Raw genomic sequence first — 15,988 nt, forward strand, 5'->3', positions numbered from 1 at the left:
CACTAAAGCAGGAAGTAATAGAACATTTTGAACAGACCAATTACCAGCAATGAAATTGAATCCATAATCAAAAATCTCCCAATGAACAAAAGTCAGATAGCTTCATAGGCAAATTCTACCAAACAATTAAAAAAAAATTAATGCTCAGTTTTCTTAAATGATCCCAAAAAATACGAGAGGAAGGAAAGCTTTCAAATTTATTCTATAAGACTAGTATTACCCTGATACCAAAATCAGATTAAGGCACCACAAAAAAAGAGAACTATTGACTAGTGTCTCTCATGGATATAAATGCAAAAGTCCTCAACAAAATATTAGCAAACTGAATCCAACAATATATTTAAAAAACCATATGCCACAATAAAGTGAGATTTATTCCCAGGATGCAAGGTGATTTAGTATTTTCACAACAATCATTGTGATACATCACATCAAAAAGATAAAGGATAAAAACCATATGATAATTTCAGCAGATATAGAAAAAGCATTTGACAAAATACAACATCCATTCATGATAGAAACATTCTGCAAAGTAGGCCTCCAGGGAACATATCTAAACATAATAAAGTTCATAAATGAAAAACCCACAGTCAACCTCATACTTAATGGTGAAAAATGGAGAGCTTTTCCCTTAAGGTTAGGAACATGACAAGATGTCCACTCTCACCACTTTTTTACAACATAGTACGAGAAGTCCTAGCCATACCAATCAGACAATAAACTGAACTATGCCACTTATTGGAAACAACCAGGTAACAGGCTTGAGTATTTCTTTGTGAAGGACGTGACCCAGATATGGATGATGGCATGTTGTATGAATTCTTTGTCAAAATCTACCCCTCCAGTTTGCAGAGTGGTTTAGTTTCAAAGAGGTGTGTCTAAGGAGTCTGGTTTTGTGATAGTCACATATGTACTGGAACAGAAGTGATTTCTCTCTAAGTGCCAGGGAGCTGTCAGCCTGGCATCTAAACTAGAGTGGCTCAGGAGCCTGGCAATCCCCATAGTGAGCCAAGTGAAGTCGGTGAGATAGAGTCATAATTACAGTTACAGCTACAACCACTATTACTGACTGTACCAGAGCTACTATACCCACTGGGGCATGACCAGAACATAGGCAGCTGCATCTACAACTATCTTCAGTTTGATTACACACAGAGCATTATGTAAACATATGAAGAAGTTGGGAATGATGTATTGGAGGATGCCATGCCACAGCTGGATGTGATTGAAGCCAACAAGGAGCTACAGCAAGGAGCTGTAGAATGCACTGATGCACCATACCCTAGACAGTGTCCTCAGAGCACCGTGTCATGAGTAGTCAGGACATAGGACAAGGCAGAATGGACTTTGTGAGGAAGGTAAGAGACTCATTTTTAACAACAACAACAAATATTGGAGTTTAACTTTTTGGAAATAATTTGTAAGATTTTAGTAATTGACTATTGCTGTAAAACTGCTACCTTCATTTTACAGTGAGTCATGTGAGTTTGAAAACCAAGAGGCCTACTCATAATGGTTGAATGAGATTAAAAAAAAAAAAAAAGAATAAAGAAAACAATCCCATTTACAATAACATAATAAAATAAAATAAAATAATAATAAAATAAAAATAAAATAAAATAAATAAATAATAAAATAGTAAAATAAAATAAATAAAATAAAATAAAAAATAAAATAAAATAAAATAATACTGGGGCGCCTGGGTGGCTTAGTCGGTTACGTGTCTGACTTCAGCTCAGGTCATGATCTCACAGTTTGTGAGTTTTGAGCCCTGTGTCAGGAGCTGAGAGCCTGCAGCCTGCTTCAGATTCTGTATCTCTGTCTCTCTCTGCCCCTCCCTGCTTGCATTCTCTCTCTCTCTCTCTCTCTCTCTCTTTCTCTCTCTCTCTGTCTCTGTCTCTGTCTCTCTCTCTCAAAAATAAATAAACATTTAAAAAAGGTCTTTTAAATTGAATAAAATACTTAGAAATAAACTTAGTCAAGGAGGCAAAAGGCATGTACACTGAAAACTACAAAACACTGCTAAAAATAATTGTTAAAAGACACAGAAAAATGGAAAGGTATCTTGTATTCATGGCTTGGAAGACTCACTGTAGTTAAAATGTCCATACTACCTAAAAAATGTACAGATTCAGTACAATCTCTATCATGATTTCAATGGCATTTTTCACACACACAAAAAAGGAAAAAAATATCCTAAAATTCATATAGAACTAAAAAGAACCCCAAATAGTTAAAACACTCTTGACAAAGAAGAACAAAGCTTCAGGACACACACTTTCCTGTTTTTAAAACATATGACAAAGGTACAGTAATTAAAACTGTATGATACGGGACAAAAAACAGATCTGTAGACCAGTGGAACAAAATTGAGAGCTCAAAAATAAATTCACACGTATGTGGTCTCCTGATTTTCAGTCATTATGGAGCATGAATCTGGGAAAACTGGATATATACATGAAATAGAATGAAACTGAACTCTCCTCTTAACACCATACACAGTTAGCAAGTCAAAATAAAGACTGAGGAAGATGTCTAATTGTAAAATTCCTAGAGGAAGACATAAAGGAAAAGCTTTGTGACATTTGTTTTGGCACTGATTTCTTGGGTATGACATCAGAAGCACGAGGACCAAAAGCATACATAGATAAGTCAGAACATATCACACAAAAAGCTTCTGCATGGCAAAAGAAAAATCAACAGTATGAAAAGGCAAAATGGGAAAATTAACAGAATGAAAAGGCAGAAAATATTTTCAATATATATGTGATAAGAGGTTAATACTCAGTATATATATAGAACTCATATAACTCAATAGCAAAGTAAACAATTGAACCAATTAAAAATGGTCACATGGCTTGAATTATGACATTTCTCCAAAGAACCCATACCAATGGCTAAAAGGTATATGAAAAGATGATCAACTTCACTAGTCATCAGGGAAATGCAAATCAAAAACACAATTAAATCTCAACTTATACCTGTTAAGATTGCTGTTATTAAGAAACAACAACAACAACAACAACAACAACAACAAAAAGCCCGAAAATAAGTGTTGACAACCATGTGGAAAAATTAGAACCCTTGGACATTGCTATGGGGAATGTAAACTGATGCAACCACTATGGAAAATAGTCTAAAGGATCCTCAAAAAATTAGAAATAGAACTACTGTATGATCTAGCTGGGAGTTTATCTAAAAGGTCTGAAATTATGATCTTGAAGAGATACTTGCTCTCCCATGTTCATTGCACCATTATTCACAATAGCCAAGAAATAGAAACCACTCATATTTCTATTGACAGATGATTAGAAAAAGAAAGTGTGAAATATTTATATACACATATACATACAGATGTATATAAATATATAAATGTACACTGAAAATTACAAAACATGGCTGAAAATAAGTTTTAAAATATACAGATAAATGGAAAGGTATCTTGTGCTCATGGGTTGGAAGACTCACTGTTATAAAAATACCCATAGTACCCAAACATATATATATATGTACATATATATGGATTTTTTTAGCCATAATAAAATCTTGTTCTATGCTACAACATGGATTAATTTTGAGGACGTTCTGCTAATTGAATAAGCTAGTTTCTGAAGGGTATATATGCATAATTTCACTTATATCTAAGATAGTTAAAACCATTAAAGCAGAAAATAGAATGTTGGTTGCCAGTAGCTAAGGAGAGAATAAATGAGAGTAGGTGTTCAATGAGTATAAAGTTTCAGTCATGAAAGCATAAAAGTTCTAGAATTCTACTATATAATATTGTGCTCATCATTAACAGTAATGTACTATATACTTAAGTTTTTATTAAAAGTGTAGATTTCATGTTATGTGCTGCTTATCACAATATTTGTGTGAAATGTAGTGGTGGCTAGATTGAAGAAGAGAGTTGGGATAGTAGGATGTACTAATGTGTGATAGGATTATAGTGGAAAAAGGAAGAAGGCTTAATTTAGGATGGTAACAGATTATTTTTTTTTTTACAAATTTATTTTTATCAGTAAGGAGAGAAAGAAGAATTGCTGTTCTATATTAGATACATGATAGATGCAGAAAGAAAATAAAATGAGAATATTAATATCAGAGGCTGTTTTCAGATGAAAGGAGAACTTGAAATTAGGCAAATGTGAAAATATGAGAAAAAATGAAGAATTTTAAGTCTGCTTTTGCCATCTGTTGCTTACTGTATTTTGGCAATTTTGTATCATTTGGCATTTTAAAGATAGGTAATATTGGGCAAATAATAAGTATATCTTTTTAGATAGACATTTTAAGAAATGCTACTGTAAATTATCGGGGCATTTTGGAAGTGCTTATTTATTTGAGGTATTAATACATACACTTATTTTTAAAAGTAGAATGATACTTTTGTTCTATCTTTACTCATCTAACCCAATTTTTTTTTCTTTGAAACACAAAAAATAAAAACAAGTAATATCAAAACATAAAAATATATCTTTTAAAAAAATCTGTGAAAGAAAAAGCAAAATAAAACATCTGAACAGACCCTTCATTTTGAAAATATTTAAGAGTTAGTGTGGAAAAGGGATACAAAAAGTTAGTCAACATAATTTTGTTTAAGGAAATCCTAAAAAAAAGTTTTGAGAAATCCCCACTACATACCAGTTAGAATGACTAAAACCCTAAACACTGAAAATATCAAATGTTGGTGATGGTGTGTAACAACAGGACCTCTTTATTCATTGCGGGTAGGAATGCAAATTGGGACAGGCACTTTGGAAGACAATTTGGTAAGGTAAACATCAAGATAAATATAGATACATCGTATGATACAACAATAGTCATATTCTCAATGTTTAGGTAGATACTTCTCCAAAACCTGTTTTTAAATCAAGTTAGTGTTTAAGAGATGTCCTGAATTGGAAAAAGTGGATAAGACTATTATATCTCCCCATCAATGAATCTTGGATGTAGGGTGTCCCTGAATATTGGCCATGATCTTAGGTAAGGAGCTCCTTGTGATAGACAGTAACCCAGAAAAAAAGATGTAGCTGCTAGCTATAAGCAGTCAAACTTCCTAGAAGTTTGGAAAATAAATTCCTTGGTCATTACAGTGATCTCTCTGGGTGGCACACCAGAATATCAACTAAATCTTGTTTTCCTCTTTAGAACTGTAATTCTCTTCCCTGAATTAGAATTGAAGGTAGGTTGGTGGCTTTTGTCAGAGATTTTGTAGGTTCTTTATTACAGTCCTTTCCTACTCTATTATTTTCATGTATATGAATTCATATGCGTACTAACACTTTATATACTACATGTAATTTTTCTTAGTAAAATAATGATAATATTATTGTAGCTTCATTTTGTTAGGTCCTGTTTCTAAATGGATATTAAAGTAAGGTATATTCTAAGAGAATTCTAGTCAGTTGCAAAGAAGCTCAGTAACTTTACACAATTTTATTTCAGAAGCTCCTCATATGAATTCTGGTCAGGAAATTTCTTAAATCTCTTTTTAAGTTTTAGTTTGGCCCTCTGAAAATCCCCATCTCTTTCATACTACTTTCTTGTTGGCTTTATCTCTTTTAAGTCAGATCTTGAATTGGTGGCAAAGAGAAAAGGAAATACTTGACAATTCACTCTACACTCCTTTATAATACAATGTTGTGACAAATATGTTTTCCATTTTTTGACAAAACACGTAAGTTATGTGTCCCTTCCATAATTGAAAGGATTTCCTTTATGAGATCATTTTTGAGAAAACACAGTTCCAAGTGTCTGATGCCCTTCATGAAGTCAATCATAACTCCTGCTGCCCTGAGCACCAGAAATTTACGACTCAATTCAGATAGCAAGGAAACATCTTTTAAGATGAATTTCCATATTCTTGTGTTAAACTATGAATTGTGCTATGAAAACCATTGTATCCAATTTTTGGTAGGTTTTTCCCCCACATATTTATATTCCTTAGGCTAATTTAGTGAGATTTTAGGTAGAAAGCAAAATCTTGAAATGAAACTATACTTACTATACAATGTTTAAGTACATGGAATTTCCCAAATGAATAAGTTTTGAAATTACATTATAGTTTATATATCAAAATGTGGATTTTTAAGTATTCAAAATGGCAAGCATCAATTGATAGTCAAATACATTTTGATACAATATCCCATGATTACTACTATTCAAAGTGATTTTTCTAAGTCATGCATACTCATGACATGTATCTTATAAAAGCAAATTTAATTTAATTTAATTCACATTAATTTAATTCAATTTAACTCAGCCATTATTAAGGATTCAGCTACTTTAAGGCTATAATTTTGGTTTAATCTGCAGTTTATAGAATATGCAAGCTTGAATGTACAATGTGCTTCCAAGGTTATAAAAAAATCAAATAAACATTGTGAGAAGCCTCAGAGATTTATCCTTTCAGACAAAAGATTAGATTTAGAAATGTACTATTAATAAAAAAGGAAAAAGAAAACAATTTTACATAATTGTCTAATGAATTAAAATGATTTTTAAAATGAAAAATAATCTTATAAGATTTAGTACATAAATTTGTCCTTTAGGATTAATAAATACTAACTCTGTTATTCTGTAAGATTTATAAAAGTTGTTGATTAAAAGCTCTCAGATTATATGTTCTTACCCAATAGCAATTTACATGTGTTTTTCTCCTTAAAATTCATGGAAGTTAAAATGCTTTATGACTAGTCAGGTTTTATTTGAGGACATAAAAATTTTCATATTTAAAAGGGCATTCAAATAACAAAACAAGAAAGTCATAGCACTTATATAAGTATACATCAGTCTATTTATTAATATGCTTATATAATGATAAATTATGCAAAATTTTATTTATGATAATCTCTGTTTCTTAAGATAGAGGCTTAGTATAGAAAATATATTTTGTAATTATTGATTTCAATACCTGTGATTTAAACACTCTTTTATGTGATATATTTCATGATATTAAACATTTAAAAAGAAAAAGAATAAATAATAAAAGAACACAAAAGCATTATAGAAGTCTCTTCTGTTCCCCATTTATTGCTAGAAATATGATATTCAACTAAAGGCATTACACTTAGAATGAATTCACAGCCTTAACAGGGGCCTAGTATTCAATATTCCTCAGTCTGGATGCAGATACTATTTGTGTATATTAACATTATATAGCTTATATTTTATGTATTTATTTTTATTTTAGAGACAGAGAGAGCACGAGCAGGGAAGGGGTCAGAGGGAGAAAGAGAATCTTAATCAGGTTCCATGCTCAGCACAAAGCCCAATGCTGAGCTTGATCCCACGATCCTGGGATGTGACCGGAGCTGAAACCAAGAGTCAAATGTTCAACCGACTGAGCCACCCAGCTACTCCAACTTATCTTTTAAAGTATCCTTTGCTTTCCACATTTTTTTTTTTTTGGTATCTTTTACGTCTCTAATAGGAGCCAGGATTCCTGCCTAATGTAAAAATTAGGCAATTTGGGATATCCAAAAGTAAAGTTTTAATCATGTCTCTAAGACATATTAAAGTTTGTTGATCATAACAATGAGAGCATTAAAAACATAAGCATTAAAGTACCATATATTCTTTCCTGCTCTTTTATGTGTATAAGGACAGGATGGGTCAGTGGGAATTTTAGCCTAGATTATAATGTATATCTTTAAATGAACTTGGGATGTCATATTAATCCCTTCTATTTTAGTCCTTATCTTCAAGTTACTGCTGGCCAGTGAGGTTAGCAAGGGATACACGGGAGATCTAAATGTCTTAGAGAAAGTGAGTAAGTACAGTAAATATAAGATAACATAGTAATAAACGGGTTTATATTACATAAGTATTATGTATATGAACTATGTTTCATCAACAAATATGTAGATATGTAAAATGTGTCCAATTCCAAGTCAAACTTGTATCTATGTTTTCATTAGGGACTGATTTTCTAATTTTCTGTTTTAGGTGTGAAACATATAGATTTATTCACACAATAAGTAGAGTTGTGCAACAGCAGATAATCACTTCTAGAAAATCAGATAATGCTGTTTATCACTTACTTATTGAATATGACATATATTAGTTTCAAAATGATATACTTAAAAGAATTTAATGGATAAGTGATCGGGCTTACTATTTAAGGGAAAAACAGAATTCTTTTAAATGATAAAACAATAGCTCTATATTTTTAGAAAAGCTCTACATATTTTCAAGCTCATTCGATTATAATAGTTTTGGAAAATATTATTTTATTATAAACAGATGAAGTGTTATTAATAGTGGCAACTATATTATAGAAATTATGGTGCAATACATAGTGTGAATTTAATAATATCATAAGGAAATAGGCCTTGGTTAATTTAAGTGGTATGGAATTTTCAATGTCTTCAAAATGCTGACTAAAGCAAACATCTTGTCTTTGACCTTCTTTACTCATGCAGCACAATTAATTGCATTTCTGCATGATGGACTGTTCCATTCTCTTTATTTATCTAAACATGAATTTGCCTTATAGTTCATTTGACTTTGAAAAAAATTTTTTGACACTTGTATGCTGAAAATTTAGTGTCATACCAGTACTTTATTATCAGTCTCAGGGACATAAATAGAACAACAGTGGACAAGATTGAAGGCTTTGAATATTTTATAAAATGTGATCATTTGCATCATCATATTCAAGACAGTCCAACTGCTTTTTGCTTTTTGCATTATCACAGTACTATAGTACTTCCTTGTGTGTTTATATATGTGTGTATGTGAGAGACTAAAAGAAACATAGATAGGCAGAGAGAGCAGAAGAGAGAGAGAGTGAGAGAGAGAACAAGAGAGAGACTTTATGGGGAAAGGAAACAATTTGACTTTTAAGTTAGACTTAAATAATTTTTTTGGTAAGTGCTTTCCTGAAAAGTGTCATAACATTTTCCTAGTTCTACTGCTTTGTTTATACAGATGTGATAATGTGATATCCGGTAGAAAGTTAGTACATATTTGAAATTATAATTCATAAATCACTGGTAGGTATTATCAGTGTTCCGAGAGCAATAAATGATAAGGAGTGGATTTTCCCCAATCTTCGAAAAAACTGATAGATTTCAATGAAGAAAATGTCAGCTAACTTGGTCAAACATAATAGTTTTCCCAGTAACTCACTGTAGGATATAACCAATAAAGAAAAATGCTTAAAATAACTACTTAGCTCCAGAAAATATTCTGAAGAAAAAAAAAATAGGTGATAGAAAAAGTCTTTAAGGTTTTCACACTAGGATAAGGATTTCAAGCTTTCGTGCTTTCAACATTGTCTGGATTTAATTTTCTTCAAATGCTAGGTTGCCAGGATCTCCAAATATCCATTAATTTTTAAAAAGTGAGAGAAGGAAAAAAAGTAACATGTGTTTATAGAATATATATATTCTCCACATATTTCTCCAAAGTTTGTGTTTATATTGTTTCACCAAAGAATTATTCCAAACTGACTTAGTACAAAGAGGGAATATGCAGTTAGTTTCTTATACTGAAAAGGATTTCATATCATAGTTGAACAGCATGAAGTAGTTTTAAGCTTCATATATATATTACTGAAATTGATTCTGAAATTCAGTCTTCTTAAAATGCTTGAGACTTAATTGTCCAAGAACCCTGTTACTTTTAGTAAAAGCAAAAACATTTGTAGCTATATTTATCATGTGTCAACAATTTACATTTAAAATGATAATAATGGTGCCTTCAAAGATCATTGCATATGTAATATGCCATGCAATGAAGGCTAAGCACTTTACATGCATGCCTCATGAAGTGTTGAAGAAGTAAGTAATTTAACGGAAACCTCACAGCTAGCAGATGGTTTATTTGAAACCTGAAGCAGGCCACTCTGAACTTGAAGCTCATGGGGTCTTAACCATTCTGTTATTTAATGATGACTGAACTCTAAATGTCTATGAACACAGTTATAAAATGATTTATTTGGGAAGTTCAAAGAAAAAAAAAGATTGTTCTGATTAATGTTGTGAGTTTTTAAAATTTTATTTATTTTGAGAGAGAGAGAGGAAGAGAGAGAGAGTGGGGAGGGGTAGAGAGAGAGGGAGAATCCCAAGCAGGGTCCATGCTGTCAGCACAGAGCCTGATGCTGGGCCCAATCCCACTAACCATGAGATCATGACCTGGCCCAAAATCAAGAGTCCAGAAACTTATGGGGCGCCCGGGTGGCTTAGTCGGTTAAGCGTCCGACTTTCGCTTAGGTCACGATCTCGCGGTTCGTGGGTTCGAGCCCCGCGTCGGGCTCTGTGCTGACTGCCAGCTCAGAGCTTGGAGCCTGTTTCAGAGTCTGTCACTCCCTCTCTCTCTGACCCTCCCCTGCTCATGCTGTCCCTCTCTCTCCTAGAAATAAATAAAACATTTTTAAAAAATTAAAAAAAAAAGAGAGAGTCCAGAAGCTTAATCAACTGAGCAACCCAGGCACCCCAATATTGTGTTTTGAATACATGGTTTTGCATAAAAAATTACATATGTGTTTTGAATAACAAATGTAATCCTGGAGGCTATGTAACTATGTATATTTTTTAAAGGGCATAATGTTAAGTGTATATCATAGCCCTTCAGTAAACCTTCATTTTATAAATTATCATATTTATACATTTTATTTTCAAATATTAAATAACAACTTTGTTTACAAGTAGGGTAAAAGGCAAATGATACTGTAAATATGTGAAATATAGGGAAAATGAATTTCATGGAGTACAAAGTCAAAAATATTTGGGATTTCAGAAATAACAACTGCTAACTTGGTTGTGGTTTGTTTTATAGAAAAAAAGGCACATCATTTATATTGTTGCAAAAAGGTTTTAAATAATAATAGACTCTTTAGACTTAGAGTTCTCTAATGAATAAACTGATTTTTTTTTCTAAAAATAGCTCAGTAGATAGAAAGTTGGGTTAAATTCAATTAATCCTGTCTGTACAACTAACTTCCCAAGAATGTCTCTCTCCTCTCTATTTACTTGATTCAAGAATGGTTATTTATGGAAGAGGGTAATTTGGATAGTGGGAATAGCTCAATATCCATCCAAGAACATTGATGATTGGGAATACTTACAAGACCCTTTACCATGTGAGAATTTTAAGTAATTTTATTCCCCTCTGGAGGTGTCACAAGGAAGGAGCAGTGAGAACAAAATTTTTTGAAAGTCTCATGTGTTTAGATATACAATGAAAGAATGTTCTAGAGGGAGACTGGAGAAATACACATTACTCGAGGCGCCTGGGTGGCTTAGTCGGTTAAGCGTCCCACTTTCGCTTAGGTCATGATCTCGCGGTTCGTGGGTTTGAGCCCCGCATCGGGCTCTGTGCTGACTGCCAGCTCAGAGCCTGGAGCCTGTTTCAGATTCTGTGTTTCCCTCTCTCTCTCTGACCCTCCCCTGCTCACGCTGTCTCTCTCTCTCTCCTAGAAATTAAAAAAAAAAAAAGAAATACACATTATTCTCCCATTATTTGATGGTTGGAGCTGTGTTTTCTTGTTTGCTCTCCATTTCTTTCTCTCCTTATGTTTCTCTCCTTCATTCACTTTCTTCTTTGCATCTTGCTCATTCTATGTTAGTATCACCTTCATACATTCACATTGTTCATTTTACATATTAGGTGAATATTTGTATATCAACAGATCAGTCAGTACTATAAAGAATGACAAGATGCTCAACATCACTCATCATCAGGGAAATGCAAATCAAAATTACAATGAGATACCACCTCATGGCTGTCAGAATGGCTAAAATCAGCAACATAGGAAACAACAAGGATGACATGGATGTGGAGAAAGGGGAACCTTCTTGCACCATTGGTAGTCATGCAGACTGGTGCAGCCACTCTGGAAAACAGTATGGAGGTCCTCAGAAAGTTAAGAAAGAACTGCCGTGTAATCCAGCTACTATACTATTAGGCATTTATCCAAAGAATACAAAAATACTAATTCAAAGGGATACATGCACCCCGGTCTTTATAACAACATTATCTACAATAGCCAAAATATTGAAACAGACCAAATGTCAATTGACTGATGAATGGTTAAAGATGTTGTTTATATATACAATGGAATATTATTCTGCCACAAAGAAGAGTGGAATCTTGCCTTTTGAAATACCATGGATGAAGCCAGACATTATTATTCTAAGTGAAATAAGTAAGTCAGAGAAAGACAAATACCATATGATTTCACTCATATGTGGAATTTAAAGAACAAAATATGCAAGCAAAGGGCAAAAAAGATAGAGGGTGGGAGGGATATGGAGGGGTGCAAACCAAAAAACAAACACTTAACTATAGAGAATAAACTGATGGTTAATGGAGGGGCGATGGGTGGAAGGGACAGATGAAATAGGTGATGGGGATTAAGGAGTGCATTTGTTATGATGAGCACCAGGGGATGTAGGGAAGTGTTGAATAACTTTATTGTAAACCTGACACTAATGTTACACTCTACATAAACTAATTGTAATTTAATTAAAAGCTTAAAAAATTAGTGTAAAGAAAAAAAAAGTTAATATTAGTCAGATACCCAAAATAAGGTCAAGATTGCCTCCATCTAAGCAAAAGTTTATCATATTTGTGTATGTATGTGTGTGTTCAACATAGTAGACATCTCTAAATTCAATTCCTTTCTTTTGTCATCCAAAGACCCACAGTGGCTATATGATCAAACAATGATGACATTACCTTTCAAAAAATACTAGTAAATACAGCTCTAAGTAGGTTAAATATTATAAAAATCATGGTGCAGAATGCTTTCATATTACTGTTGTATAATTAACATTTAGTTGTATTAAATTCTATAGATAAATATTATGTAATGTTTCTATATTGTCTTATGACCTTTAAACTTAAGAAGTTACAAGAATTATTTACTAATGTGATTGTAGACTTTGACCCATATCTCATTTTCAGAAAACAAGGCCTTTATCTGTTCATTTTTCCCTATGATAGTATCATTTGATTTCACTTATATAGAATATTTCTTCTCACTACATCTCTTTTTTGATAAATATAAGATATAGCTTATATTAGAAATATCTTAAAAATTAGATATTTTGTCATAATTTCAAAATAAAGTGTTCCTATACTAGCAAGAGTAATTGTTTAAGTCAAATAAAGTTACATAGTCCAAAATTAACTAATTTGTACTTATAATGTAATACTGGGAAAAACAAATCTATAACTATAAATGTTATTTCTTTTAAAGTAACATATTTTGGAGATAGGAATACACCTCATTTTTTATGTCTTACATATGTTTTGTGCCAACATCTATGGCATTTCTAGAAAAAAGAAGTTAGTATTCTTCTATAAATGAGGGAACATATATATAGAAACTTTTCCCTACTTGCTGACAAAGGGTGACAGGATATCCCACCCCAACAGATGTCACTTTGGCATAAGCATTATTTTGAGTAAAAGGCACTCAAAAACAGTGAATGTGAGAAAAACAGTCTGACCTTCCTACTTTTTCTTAAAAGCAGGAGTTGAAATGAAATGCCTATGTGAAAAATGTCCTCCCTGTCTAGAAGTAACATTCTTATCATCTAGAGCAAGAAGCTAACATAGAGTATTATGTATAAATGATTCTATACAAACAGAACTTGTCAAAATAATTCTTGTCTTCCTTTATCCTCTCTACATAATTACTCTTCCATAATTTCTCTTTGTTTAACCTACTATAAAAGCATATAAGTTCAACCATTCCTTCGGGTCTTCATTCCTTGTGAGAACTCTGTCATGTAAAAGTTATATAAATGTGTATGCTTTTCTCCTGTTAATCTGTCTTATGTCAATTTAATTCTCAAGCCCAGCTGGAAAACCCTGAGAGAGTGAAGGTAAAAGTTTGCCTCCTCCACACTAAACTATTATTTTGTGAATTATATATTAGTTTTTCTTATATCAGTATTTCCTAGTTTCTTTAAAAATCTTCCAGAATTGAGGAAAATGATTTTAACTGAAGTTCACATTAAGCTGAGAAATTGGAAAAAAGTAGTATTTTATATCACAATGTTTATAGAATATCTATGAAAAAGTAACCAAAAAATCCTCAAAATGTGAATGCACATATTGTTAAAATATTTAAACCTTGTAAATCTTTATAAAATATTACCCTTGCTATTCTGAAGTTAGTGAAATCACCATAAAAATAGATTAAGAACAGCAAGGAATGATATAGAATCAAACATTAAAAACATAGCTGGTATAAAGCCTTTGTATTATACCTGGTAAAAATTCTAATATTATCTATTAATAATATTTCATAATCTCCTATTTCATGGATACATATATCAATATTTATGACATGCCACTCTAAAAAGGAATAACACTTGTTTTCTTACTAAAAATAAAATTAAGGTGCACCTGGGTGGCTCAGTTGGTTAAAGCGTCTGACTTCGGTTCAGGTCATGATCTCACAGTTTATGGGTTTGAGTCCCATATTGGGCTCTGTACTGACAGCCAGCTCAGAGCCTGGAGCCTGTTTCAGATTCTGTGTCTCCCTCTCTCTCTGACCCTCCCCTGTTCATGCTGTCTCTCTCTCAGAAATAAATTTTAAAAAATTTAAAAATTTTTTAAATAAAATTAAGGTAGCTAAAATTACAACTATAAGGGTTTTTTGATATTATAGCTGCTATGATATAATTTATTGTGTATAATGGATAATCAGCCTATTTTGTTGCCTTTGTGAGATAGTATAAATATTTCATTGCTTGGATAAGCAGTTTTGATTATTATTTATATTATAATGAAAGTAAAACTAAAATCAAATAAAGGAAATCACATAAAATTATTTCTCACAAAAACATCATTACAGAAATATTTTGTCATTCTACATTGCAAAGATAACAACCCATAATTTGTTCGTTCAACTATAAGTTGTCAGAACATATTTGCAGTTAAATATGAAAAGTCTAAATAGTTGACATATACACAGAAACAAAATGAATTGTTAGAATGCTTTTTCTTTACTTTATATCTCAGATTTTAAATTAAGATAAAAGCTTAACATTAGAGGAAAGATATTATGTAGGAAAATAAAAAAGAACTAAATAACAATAAAAATAAAATAATAAAAAATAAATATTTTTTTTAATTAAACAAAGGTAATTCTAACTCTAGAGCATTTGCTTTTTACTTAAGAAAATAGACTAAGAGTGCCTGGGTGCCTCAGTCAGTTGAGCATTCAACTCTTGGTTTCAGCTCAGGTCATGATCCCAGGGTCGTAGGATCAAGCCTTATATCTGGCTCCGCACCACTTGCTTAAGATTCTCATTCTCTCCCTCTTCCCGCCCCCCCCCCCACTCTTTTCCTCTCTCTAAAAAATAATTTTAAAAAAGAGAATAAAATTTATAAAAATGTTGCAAGATTAGTACAAAAAAACCCATATACCTTTCACCCAGATTCCCCAGTTGTTTTCATTTTATCACTTATTTTTATCAGTTTCTTCCTATCTATCTACAGTTATCAATGATTTTATCTATCTATGTTTTCCTAAGTTTTTTTTTTCATTAGTCACATCTCGTTATTTTGAACTCCAGAGGGATCCCTGCCTTTAAGAAAATATCTTCCTAAAGACTGCCATAGCAAGAGTCCAGAGTCCCATGTAATCAGAGGAAGTCCCATGTGCCCTGAAGACACTTGCTAGCAGAATCTCATAGCTCTGTGCATTTATGATGAAACATCTGGCCCTTTTCTCCCTGCAAAATTCAAATTTTTTGCATTAATATCTACTGGAAATCTCTCATGTCAAGTTTTCCACCATCACATGCAATGTCAATTATTATTATTATCATTGACAGCTTTCCTGACCTGTCTTCAGTTATATCATTTATTATATCAATCATATATTATATCAATATATTTATACTGAACTATTATTTCAGGACTCCCTGTCAGTATATTAGGCTTTCTGTGAAAGGTTCATGGCTTGTTTGTTTACAGTAAGATCTTCAGCTTACAGCATAGTCTCAGACATATATTAGAA

General features: G+C 32.2%; 1 pseudogene; it reads left to right on the forward strand.

Moving 5' to 3' along the window:
• LOC120223704 overlaps nt 1-1,314 on the forward strand; it is a 53,707-nt pseudogene extending 52,393 nt beyond the window's left edge.
• Nucleotides 1,315-15,988: the final 14,674 nt, after the last annotated feature.

This window comes from Hyaena hyaena, unplaced genomic scaffold (assembly GCF_003009895.1).
Source record: "Hyaena hyaena isolate Hyena2069 unplaced genomic scaffold, ASM300989v1 scaffold_1028, whole genome shotgun sequence".
Classification (NCBI taxonomy): Eukaryota; Metazoa; Chordata; class Mammalia; order Carnivora; family Hyaenidae; genus Hyaena; species Hyaena hyaena.